A 13,245-nucleotide genomic window follows, 5' to 3' on the forward strand; every position below is an offset into this window, starting at 1 on the left:
ATTCAATGCGACACCCTGTTTTTATGTCTATAACCCATTTAAAATGGTAATGTATTGATAAAATATTTTTATGCCCAAAACCTATTTAAAATCCAATAAATCTATATTTTAACAAGTCTATTAAAAACCGCTCAAATATTTCTAGTTTTATTTATGCCTAATATCAGAATTTTAGTCATAAAAATATATGTGTTTTGTAGTTATATATGCGCAAATAATTTGATCCGAAACCCTCCTTTTGTTTGTTCGATGTGTGAGATAACGGGGTTTTACAGCCAAAAGAAAGTTATTTTTTCTGGAAACTAGTATAGATTATAAAACAGAAATTATATTTGACATATATTACAAGACGCCAGAAATATATGAATTTTTACAAACAATCAAACCTCTTTTTCAAAATTTTCTTTTGAACGTGGAATTTGAAAGATACGAAAAATACATTTGAATTGAATTCATACGTAAAATGCTGGTATGTAAGAATTTGTGAAACTTACTTTCATCAGATGAAAATATTTGGAGGGTAAAGGATATGCGTTTTATTATTTATTTGTGTTTTTCTTTCACCCTTATTTTTTCAAATAAAAAGAACTAGAATTCCAATTTTCAAATGTTATAGTGTGTTTTTGATGAAAAATTAAATGTTTTAAACAGCACAGGATCTTTTCAATATGTAATTTTAAAAAAAATATGGTCTCGGGTGATTGCTTCCTAAACTCGTTTGTTTAATTAATAAAAAATTTATAACGAAATATACCCGAAATAATTTAATTATACATAAGGTTTTAAGAAGAGGAGAAATAAGAGATTTTTTTGACTTCGAAAAATTCAATAGCGTGAATCAAATTTAAACAATAAAGTTTTTTCAAAATAAAATGTTGTTGGAATTAAATGTAATTTTTATACCCTAGATGATTGTTGAAATTAAATGTAAGGGTAGAAATTAGATAGAGGATTCCCGCTAAAAGATACTATATTTTATGGTAGGAGAGAGCACAACACGTCTAAAATTTTTGATGCTACTGAAAAATCGACAAAAGTCCACCTTTAAAACAGTAATATTAGAATAAAACCAGCACACGCTTCTAATAATATAAATATGTTTATGGTTTCAACATGTCTGTTAATAGCGCGCAAGAGGTTTTTTTTTTGTCTTTGGACTTCCATATTTTGATGATAGCTTAGTTGTGATATAGTAAATGGCTATAAAAAATACAATTTATTCTATATGATATAAGATTAAAAAAAGCAACAACCTTATGGTGATATAAATGTATCAAGGAAACTATTATTGCATTATTTTTTATAAAACCTAGAAATTGAGTATATATTTCAAAATTTTTATAGATAGTTATTTATTGCAATAATACGGAGTCTAAAATATTTTTTTTTGCAACTAATAAATGTTGTGAGGGCCCCATATTTAGTTATATAATATATTTCCATAGCTTTTTATATGTGCAAACTGCTTTAATATGTCAATAAAATATATTTTACTCTAGAAAACAAAAATAATTACCATTAATTTTATATTTTAGGCCATTCATTTTTTAATTTCTATAAATTCATGATAATATCATAGAATAACAAATTAAGTCCAGCTTATATGTTATTTTTGTGTGATATCACAAAAATTTAAAAAAAGTAAAATCCAATACTTTGAATATTCGTGTATAATATCAAACGAATAAAGATAGATTAAAATAGACTATAACCTGATCTTCCCACTTTTTTTATGATAAAAAGTCCATATTAAAATAGAAAGATTTGTGATTAATAAAATTTAACATGAATTATTACTAAAAGTTATCAATATATTATCTTTAATGAGTTGACGAATAATATACTCGTGCCATTTCCATAGATTAATAATCTATTTAGAATGTAAGGCAACCAATTGGAAAAATCGGATGCCATAATTTTATAACAACAAATAGAAATAACTTAAATTCGATTATCGCAATCAACGTTATTATTTCCAGGTTATCGAACAATGATCTGACAAAATATTGCGCAGCTAGCCAATGATATTACCGATAAATATAAGTGATCTGGGATTTATTAAAAATATATTTTTAATTATCAAGATATGAAAAAATAAAATGTGGTTGTGCCTACGGGTATTCTAAATCCTTATATATTCCAAAAATAATATATTCGCCATAAATAATTACTTATTTGGATATTTATTTATGGTTTAATTTTCTTTAAATTCATTTTATCTATTTAGACGTGGTCAGCGTGTTGGGAATATTTCACAACTCCTTGATGCATTTTTGACACCTTCCCCTGATCTATCTTCATCAATTGCTCTTCTTCTCTCAAATGAGATGAGTTCAAGTGTCTTGCGGAGTGTGAGAGCTTGCATGTATGCTTCTACTTCGTCCGGGATTTTTAACTCCTTAACATATTTTTTATGATTTTGGAATGAAAATATAAATTATACATATAATTAAGATGTATTTTCTGCATTCAAAATTTAGAAAGAAATTATTATATGCGTAAATATTATGAAATAAAATTTGCATTATATTGCTTTTAAATAAGAAATTAGCATTAATTATAAAATATTTTGTATTGAATTGCTAATCATCTTGTTTTATAGTAAAAAATGAATAGAATATTCAGCTAATATTATTAAATAATTTTATAATATTCATATTTATTATACTTTATGTGTTGCTTAGAATTAAGTTAAATGTTTAAATATATTTTGAATTACAGACAAATCTATTTTCTTATTTTTAATATTGAGTGAGGCAGCATCTGTCTATTATAATATTTTTATATAAGTTAGATCATCTGGTAGTTTTAGACAAGCGTAATAACCATCATAAAAATAATTTTATAAGCAGAAAAGTAGTCAAGATAGTCCTTCAAGATTTCTAAAATCGATTTGTGTTTAATTTATGAAGATCGTATACAAGAAAGCAAATATATTATTGTAATAATTTTCATTTTTTTTTAGCTCACACAGTCTAGTCAATTATATCACAAAAATTAGAATAAAAACAATAAGCGTATTAAAAATTTTACATTATATTTAAATCGATCGGGCAACAAAATTCATTTAAATTAATAGATTTGCTTGGCAGCGTATTCCCAAAGAAAAGGTTGACAAATTTTATTTAACACGCCAATTGCGGCATCTCTTTGGAAAAATTCTCAATATATCAATAATGGCTTTTGTTGTTGAACTTGCGAGTAGTAAATTCCCAAACTTTTTATTTTTATTTCCATATTATGATTTTGGTATTTGATCAAAGATTTCACTAAATGATTTTTGACAGCTAAAAATTTTATAGAAAATATCAATAGCGATAGTTATCAAAATGAGAAACGAAAGAAACATGACTTACTAGCGAATGAATTATCACACATCATAAATTCAGAGTACAATAATACCATAGGTCATAAATCAGGATGGCATGGTTAAAAAATACCGTAATTCGTACATTAAAAAGCAGGAATGGCAACTGAAGCAGGAGCATTCATAAAAAAAAATAGGGTTGACGAAGGCACTTGAACTAATAAATCTGTAAATAAGAAAGCGCATTGAGGAATATCTAAAGATAATAAAGTGAAATGAACTCTCAGCCAAATCTGTTTTAAAGAGCATTCAGAAGTTTTGCGTGATATAAATCTAAACTTTAAAGAAATATATCTGTCGCACAGATATCGATTATTTATTTTATTTCAGTATGGATAAATTAGAATGACAGATAAAACCAAACATAAAATTATATGGATGGAATATATTTTAGAAAATTCAAATAACCATATTTAATTTTGAGATTTTACCAGATGTCAAAAGATGCGATGGAGAGGTAAAATCATTTCAAAAAAAGGTGCATGAAAGAGCACGAAGTCATAAACCAAATTAAGACATATATTCAAACTATAGGATTGAGGACAACACTTTAATAGGTATTGAAAAGAAGAGAGGCATTTAAGAAGATGTAAGATAGATGGACAATTCCAAGACTATAAATACGATCAGTGTACTTGAAATCAATCAAGTTAAGCGTTGAAGAGAAAATCTAAAATTATAATACCAAAATTAACAGATAAATAAAAATTAATTGTAATTTTGATCATTTAATATATTGATTAATATATTTCATATTTGAGTATCGCCCTGAATTATTTTCTACTTTATAATGGCGAAATAAATATTGTGGATGAAATAATAACTCTACTTGAATTTGCGGCTGAATATACGGTAAATAAGTCAAATAAATTATGTCAAAGTAACTTAAAAAGCTTCACCATAAAAGACCTGTACTTGGTAATACCAATAAATAATTTTAATAAATGATTTTATATTTAAATGAATCAAGATACGTATTTTAGATTTATTTAAATCCTACAGTTTATTTAAAGAAGTAATTTTATTTTTAGCCATTTAAATTTTTCTGAACGGAATTATGGTTTGCTTTAATGAGTAAATTTTGGTTGTGTGTTTATATTTCAACCCATTTAAATTTACAATCTTCCTCCTTAACAAAGTTATCACCAATGTACCATCCAGCCTAATTTATATTTCTTAAGATCACCTCATCCTTAAAATCTTCTTCCTTCAAAAACTTAGCAATAAAAGTGCTATCCAGTCTAATTTATATTTTCCAAGATCACCTCATCCTTAAAATCTTCTACCTAATAAAAACTTTCTATAAAAATATGCCATCCAGTCTAATTTATATTTATTAAGATCACCTCATCCTTAAAATCTTCTTCCTTCAAAAACTTAGCAATAAAAATATGCCATCCAGTCTAATTTATATTTCTTAAGATCTCCTCATCCTTAAAATCTTCTACCTAATAAAAACTTAGCAATAAAAGAGCCATCCAGCCTAATTTATATTTTCCAAGATCTCCTCATCCTTAAACAATCCTCTTCTTTTTATTTCATACTTTCAAGACTTATTAATTCAAGTGTATTCCTCAATCCTATTGTTTGTGCGCATGTTTCAGCTTCAGTTGGCATTCCTAACATCTTGATATACGACTTATAGTATTTTATGGTATGACGAATGGTATTTGTTTACATTTGTAAATTATTGGGGGTTCATTTTTTAGTAAATTATATTTTCTTGGTTTCACATTTTCAACATTAATGAGGCTATCCATACTCTTTATTTCTATTCGTGTTGTAATCAAGTATTAAAAAATATATGTTCGGATATGCGATTTAAAATGTCTAATCGTGATCTGCTGGTAAGCTTGATTAAATTTCTTCTGCTTTTGTAATAACTTTATTTAGTAGTAAAAAAGGTAAATTTTATGTTGCAATAATTTTAAATTTAATGATAAATTTTTGTAAATATTGCTCTCTTACATAATAAAAAATACAAATTATAGTTATTCAAGATCAAAATGGGATATTTATCATCAAAAGAAACTACGGATGTCAAAAATCAACAATTTGATCTGTGATCGTGCTAAAGATAAAAAAGCAAATTTTTGACATGATCTTTAGATCCTCAAGATCACAATGCATGGATAAATCTTATAAATAGAGGGCTGAAACAATTAATTATATAAAACAAATAATACCAATCACCTGAAATTAATCTATAAAACATATTCCAAACAGAAAAAAAAAAGTCAAATGTGTTTCGGCGTGATAGACTACATGGGAGGAGCGAAAACACCATCAAAGGTCAAATGTGTAATAATCGGTGATTCTAAGGTGGGTAAAACAGAATTAATACATGCGATTGTTGAACGAGACATATTATTTGAAAAACCTTTTAATCAGAACATCAAGCCAAAAAAATATCCGCAAATGCCCGAAATGCCTTATAAATATGCACGTACACAATTCGATAATTTTCAAGTAAATTACAAATACGATCGAAAGTATTACACAGTTAGTATGTTTGATACGGCTGGTGCTGAAGATTTCGACAAGATACGTAAATTGTCATATCCACTAACCGATGTATTTGTAATATGTTTTTCTATGAATATTCCTGTATCTTTTAGAAATGTCTATGAGAGGTGGATTCCCGATATTGAAAAGTATAATATGCCGGTTTTAATTGTTGGATGTAAATCGGATACTTCACATGACGGTATTGGATCTGGTGACAGAATCAGTGAGTCGGATATTGAAAAGAAACTGAGGCCCTTTATAAATAATAGAGGTTATAGATATGTTTGTTGTTCTGCTGTTGAAAAAGAAAGTATCGAAGACGTTCTTATGACTATTGTTGAGGTAAAGGAATTATATGAAAAAAACGTGGAAAGAGAACGGAGATGGCGAAGACCTTCAATTTTTAAACGGATCTTTAATTTTATGTGTTGCCGGAATGTTCCGCTGTATAATTGAGAATTCATAGTCATCTTTTCATCAGAAATCCTTTGCATGCATATTATTTTTTCATGATTTTATTTGATGAACTATGTATCATAAAAACACAACAAAATATTAATAAAATAATCTGAAAACTATTTTTTTGAAAATTTTATATCAAGCAAGCTCTTTAACCTTTTTTTAAAATGTGAAAAAATCATAAATCTTGTGTTCTGATTAAAAAAGAACATGAAATTTGCAACCGTTCACAATTAAAAAATATAACTACTGTTTTAAATAGTCTTTTTTTTTCTTGATCGATTCATAATTAAGTTATATGTTGAATAAGAAAGATATTTTATGTAAGATGCAATCATGTCATCTATTATAATTTAAGAATAAAAGAACAGTTTTTAATCGGTTTATAGTTAGATGCGAAAAAATATAAATCTTATGCTTGTTTAATAAAAGACCCTAAACTTATTGTGATTGATAAATAATTTTATAAGAGCAATAAAAAAATTATATCCCGTAGAAACCTAGTATTCCTTAAAAAGATAAAGCTTACATACATTTTTATAGTTCTTTGCTTTAATAGGAATTTTACTGGCCATAAAAAATTTGATTCTATTTATATTTTATATGCCATAAAAAAATTATAGGATTCTTTTACATATGAAATAATCTTTCTAGTATAAAATTTCATTATAAAAAATAAACTATCTTTCATATAATGAATTTATACCACCATCCAAACTTTTTTTTTAATTTTATAAACCACATTCATCAGAAAAAAGAAAAATTTGCCACGGTTCTTCAAACCTAAAAGTTTTCTCATTTTTGTTTTAAAAAAAATTATATTAATATTCTATAAGAAAATATTTGAATTTAAAAACACTGAAATCTTATTTTTTTTTCTTGAAACTTTTGTGCCTAAATTCACTGACGCGTTTATTGCCAGAATTTACATTTTTTTTGTAATTATTTTTTGCGCTATTATTTGATTTAAAAAAATATGAATTCTTTTGAATGATAAATAATGGTCATTCTAGCTATATTAATAAATATCACCGATTTTTTAAAAATTTAGACCATTATTTGGAGCGCATATTGATGGAAACATGTGATTAGGTTCAATTTTTAGCTCTCAAAAATTTTTATAGGCACATTACAGACCATTTTTATTTATAATCAAAAAAATTTAATCAATATCACATTCTATTGTTTGAATTGTAAGAAATGATTTTAGAGATATAAAAAACGATAAATGTCTAAATTCAAGATTCGAAAATCATATATTACACTTATCTGTGCACAAAATTATTTAGAACGAGACTACATGTATTTTTTTCTCAAAAAAAAACCATAAACACAGTTATTTACAGATATGCAACGTTTTATTATAACATATTTCTTTTTGATAACATAAGAACTAAACTACTTTCATCCGTAGATCTGTTTATATCGGGCTCATCAAAAATAAATGATAAATACTTTGCTCACTATGATATTTAATAAGCTTATTTAAACATTTACAAATCAAAAAAAAATTGATTTTAAGTATTTTATACAAGTTATCAATTAATCAATTTATATAGAAATCTGATTTCGCATATTCCACGAATGTTATCAATTATTGTATTTATCAACAAACAAAAATTTTAAATTTAAAACCTAATCGATCAATTTAATCTATCTATAAAATCAAAAAAATACGATTTTGTTTTGAGATTAAGTTATTTTTTTCGGAATATTGACTACCCTATAACAACTATAAAAAAAACACATCAATTTATTTTTTCCCATTAATTTAAAATATAAAGATTTATGCATTATTTTATTCGAGAAAAAATGAAATTAATTTATTTATGGGTTAGTATATGGTATTGTTTTTTGGATTTTCTCTTCAAGCATGTCTTAATTTATTTTCTGTGAGTATATCATATTTATGCTATTGTCTATATAAGCATCCATTTATTGTTATTCTGTGCCTTTCCTCTTATTAAGACTTGTTAGTTCGAGGGTTTTTGTTGAGTCTATAGTTTGAATAGACGTATAAGAGAAAAAGACAATTAGAATAACATCGAAAAATTTAATGAAATATTGTAGATTCTAATTCCTTAGAAATTTATTTACTTTTTTATTATCTAATATTGATAATTTTTTACAATTCGCAACCAACTATTGTTTTTAGATTTGGTTATTTCTATTTTATAATTTTATATTTAAAAATAAACCGAAAATTGATTTCCCTTTGCTTTGCAACACAATCAAAAGTGCCAAAAAATACAATTTTCTGATGATTTAAAAATCAAAAATACAAAAAAAAATGATTTCCCTTTGCTATAAAACACAATCGAAAGTGCCAAAAAATACAATTTTCTGATGATTTAAAGATCAAAAATAGAAAAAAAATGATTTCCCTTTACTATAAAACACAATCGAATATATTAAAAAAATATGATTTTAAGTTTGCCTTTATCCAGTAAAAAAGCAGTTTTAGGCATTACCTCCTTTTAACGAATAATCATTTTGTGTATTTCATAAGTTTGTAGCATAAAACATGATGAATTGTTAGATAATTAAGTATAACTTATATAAAAAAATACTTAGATACGGAAAATTAACTTATGTGTGCCATTAAATTATATATAACATAAAATAAGTCACCACTTAAAAATGAAAAAAACCTATTACTGTTTGATCATCTTTAATTTATTGCTATTTATGATAATTTCTGGAATATAAAATGTATTAAATAAGGTTTCAGTTTTTTTCTGCAATTTAAATGTTTGTAAACACAGTAAATTTTTAGAGTTTAAATAATGATATTGAACTAAAGTTATTTAGATATTAGTTAGCTTATAAAAGCATTTAAATTATTTTGTGTATGATCAGATTGTAATTTTTCATATTTTATATGCATGATTTTTTATCCATTACTTTCATGAACAATAAAAAAATAATATTTTCTTGTCTATAAAGCCTAATGCCTCATTTTTTAAATTGAATTGTTAAAATCGATGAGAAAAAAAGCACAAAAAAAGATATACTGAGGCAAGATGAAAAAATAAAATTAATGGTAATATTTTACAACAGAGATGATGCATATACAAATTTTTTATTAAAAAAAAAATTATACTGGGACGTAATTTTTTTATAAATCTAAACAATAATTTTATATGAAATGATAAGAATCCAGAAAATTTATATGCCGCGTTAGATTTTTTTGTGTGTTAAGTTTTATCAACTAACAAGTTTCTTTTGTATAAAGCGTAGTTTTACAATCAAGAATTTTGCAAGATTACTTAAGGTATCTCTTGACATCACACTCTGACATATTCTCATATACAGCCCACTTCTACTAAAACTTATGCTTTCAAGTTTCTTTCAAAGTGTGCCTCTGCTTCATCTAAATTATAAAACCATAAAATATTATTTTATGTATTTTTATGACACATACATCCTTAAGCCATTATATATGGTATGTCCGAATTTTCTAAAATCTATAAATATTATTTTATGTATTTTTTGTAACTCACCCATCCCTAAGCCATTATATATGGTATGTCTGGATTTTTAAAAGCCTTAAAATATTATTTTATGTATTTTTTGTAGCTAATATATCCTAAGTCAATATGTATGATATAATTTTTGTTTTACATTTGTATTTTAAAAAGTTCAATCGCTTGAATCGCTTATTATAACTATTTGAAGCATTTATATTTATATAAAAGCATTGTAAATGTGCTGTATAAACTGATTAATACAAAAAGATTGTAAATTTGCCGTATAAACTTTGTATATTTTTTTAAAGATTGAAAGTGATTTTTACTGTTTTTTTAAAAAGTAGAGATAACATTATAATATTCTTGGAAAAATTTTTCTACTTTTTTTTCTAAATTTAATGCGAGATTGGCCGTAACAGAAAGATTAAATCTACATAGTTAATATGGTTTATGAAACGTTCCCCCCAACATTTTATGTTACTAAACTTTCGATATTTGTTATTAAAATCAATTATGCGTTGATGTGTTCTCAAAATGCCATAAATATAATATTAAGAGGTTGGGAATACCAATTTAAACACGGTACAACGCAGGCACAGTAAGTTTGAGAAAGATCTTTGAATAAATAAGGTATGGAACAATGATATTACGAAAATGAAGAGATTTAATAAAGATTAAAATCATTGTCTGCTCCATAAAGCCACCTAAGGTCTTTTTTATTTGAAAAATAGCAACAAAAAAAACTAAAACATAAATATGTGATCAACCAGCTCAATAAATCTTTATAAAGTTTTTAGTGTATTTTAAATTAATCAATCTAGAATATTTTATAATATAATTTAATTTGGATTATATGGAAATAAATGAGTTTTTAATTAATCTAGACCATATTTTAATTTTAATAAAGGGGAAGATATCGTCACTAATTTTTATTCATTAAAATTATATCCATTTTATTTTAATATGGATTAAATGGTGAATTATCGGGAGTTAATTTATACTGTGATTATTTGGACCGAATTTTAAGAGTAAATATATGTGATTATATCGAAATTGATTTTTTATACATAATTAATCTCGACAGTATTCTGAAAATGATGACATTTATGGCATATTTAATCGTGAAGCATCTTTAAAGTATTATTAAATTAAACAATTGATAGAAATAAAAGAAATTTTTAGTTCTACTTTAAATGTAAAGCCTCTTGAAAGCATTATTATATATAACATAAAATTTATTTATTTGAGGGCTAAATTATTCATTATTATTTTAGTTTTTGTTCTCAAACACGACTTGTTGATCTCTCGTGTGCATAGTATATCGGTACCTTGGTTATTTTCTTCTCTATGAAGTCTTCTTCTATACCTCTCCTTTGTTCAAGACTTATTAATTCAGGATTTTTGTAAATCCCAAGGTTTGTATATATGCCTCAATCGGGTTAGTTACTTCGAGTTCTTTCTGATACCTTTTATGACATTGTGTTACCACGATGTCTCAATTTATAATATATGGAATAATTTTTGTCTTGTACTTGTATATTAATGACACCTCAGATGCTAGCAGATCATACTTTTCAACTTTTCGTTTTCAATACTAGTCACACCTATTTCTATGTGAGAAATGCAGTGCTTCTTTTTATAATATATACAATTATAGGCCTGTCGTTTGATAATTTTATGACGGTTTTAATTCTTGTATCTACTAATAATAAATAATAAGGAAATTTTTCATCCTACTTTATGTAATGACTTGAGATGGAGTGGTTACAAAATTCCATAAAAAATATGTTAAGGAGTTGAAAATTACGGACGAAGTAAAAGCATACATGGAAGCTCTCACACTCCGCAAGACACTTGAACTTATCTTATTTGAGAGAAGAAGAGCAGTTGATGAAGATAGATCAGGGGAAGGTTTCAAAAGATGCATCAAGGAGTTGTGCAATATTTCCAATAGGCTGACCACGTCTAAATAGATATAATTGATAAAAAGACAATTAGCCCATAAATAAATAAATATTCATCCTACTTAAATGTAAATCAATTTAAAAGTATTAATAAATAAATAACATAAATAAATGTAAATCATCTTGAAGATATTAATAAATAAAATAATATAATTTTTAATTCTAATTAAATGTAAAGCATATTGAAAGTATAATAAATAAATAAACCAATATAATTTTTAATTCTACTTCTATTTAATCATCTTTTAGGTATAAATAAATAAACTAATATAATATAAATATGATTTTTAATTCTTATTAAATGCAAAGCATATTTAAAGTATGAATGAATAAATAAAATTATATTTGACGCAAAAATGTACTGATTTTTTTTAATCACATGTCGATGGGACTAAAATTTATAATTTCCGGTTCATCATAAAATTTATCATTTTTAAACCGAAACAAATTATTGAGAGCCCCCATATAATCATATTTCCTTCCGACTCTCATTTTATTTTTATTTTTTCCTTCAAATGTATGCAACTTGTGTTTATTAATATTCATTTCATCTTTAGTGAGACTATCTGCATCATTTCCCTTTTCATGCAAATACATACACTCATTATTCTGACAAACAATGCTTTTCAAATAAAAGCTACAATATTTTGTCGTACCATAAGTGCATCGAATAATTTTACTCGTGTCGATAAGAGACTCGTCGCATTCCATAATGCATTTAGTCGCTGAACATTGGTCTGCATATGTTATATAAGCGGATGCTGTTGATTCACTAGTATCGTTTGCACCGTTTGTATTGTTTCGCTTGTTAATTACAAACTTTTTTATTAAACCGAATTGCCCGAAAAATTCGTGTCTTTTGAGAAGATTTTCGTCGGCATATTTTTGTGGAATTCCAATTACGTATACAAGATTTTTCTGTATAACGCGGATGTTCTGTAGATATGATTTTTCTAAAACATCCGATAATGTTATCGGGGTGATTATTTCTTGTGCATGTTTTTCCATGAACTCGAGATTTGGAATGGGCATAAAAAATGGGTGTCAATGGGTGAAATTGAATAAGATTTTTTGATTTGTCTGATTAAAGATTGAAAAATCATTGGATAGAATTTTTGTGATATTTTGAAAGGGATTTCGATCTAAAAAATAAAGATATTCGTACGCTAATTTAATGTGAATCAAAAATATAGTTTAATTTATAATAGTCTTCCAATTAATATCTGAAATATTCCCTTTTTATTAAAGGAATGATTTTTATGCTAATGTTGCAATTTTTTAAAGGAGTCATGTATTCTAAGATAATTAAGATAAACATGTTATCTTCGTATATTAATATAGTATGCTCATAAATTATTACCGATAAGCATGTATTCTAAGATAAGTGAATTATTAATGTTTGTTTTATCATTAATTTATATGGTATACTATAATTTAGGAATGAGAAAATGTAAAATATAATATTTGTATATGCTCA

This window comes from Rhyacophila brunnea, unplaced genomic scaffold, assembly GCF_057557595.1.
Source record: "Rhyacophila brunnea isolate RB1 unplaced genomic scaffold, BYU_Rbru_1.0 scaffold_89, whole genome shotgun sequence".
NCBI classification, from domain to species: domain Eukaryota; kingdom Metazoa; phylum Arthropoda; class Insecta; order Trichoptera; family Rhyacophilidae; genus Rhyacophila; species Rhyacophila brunnea.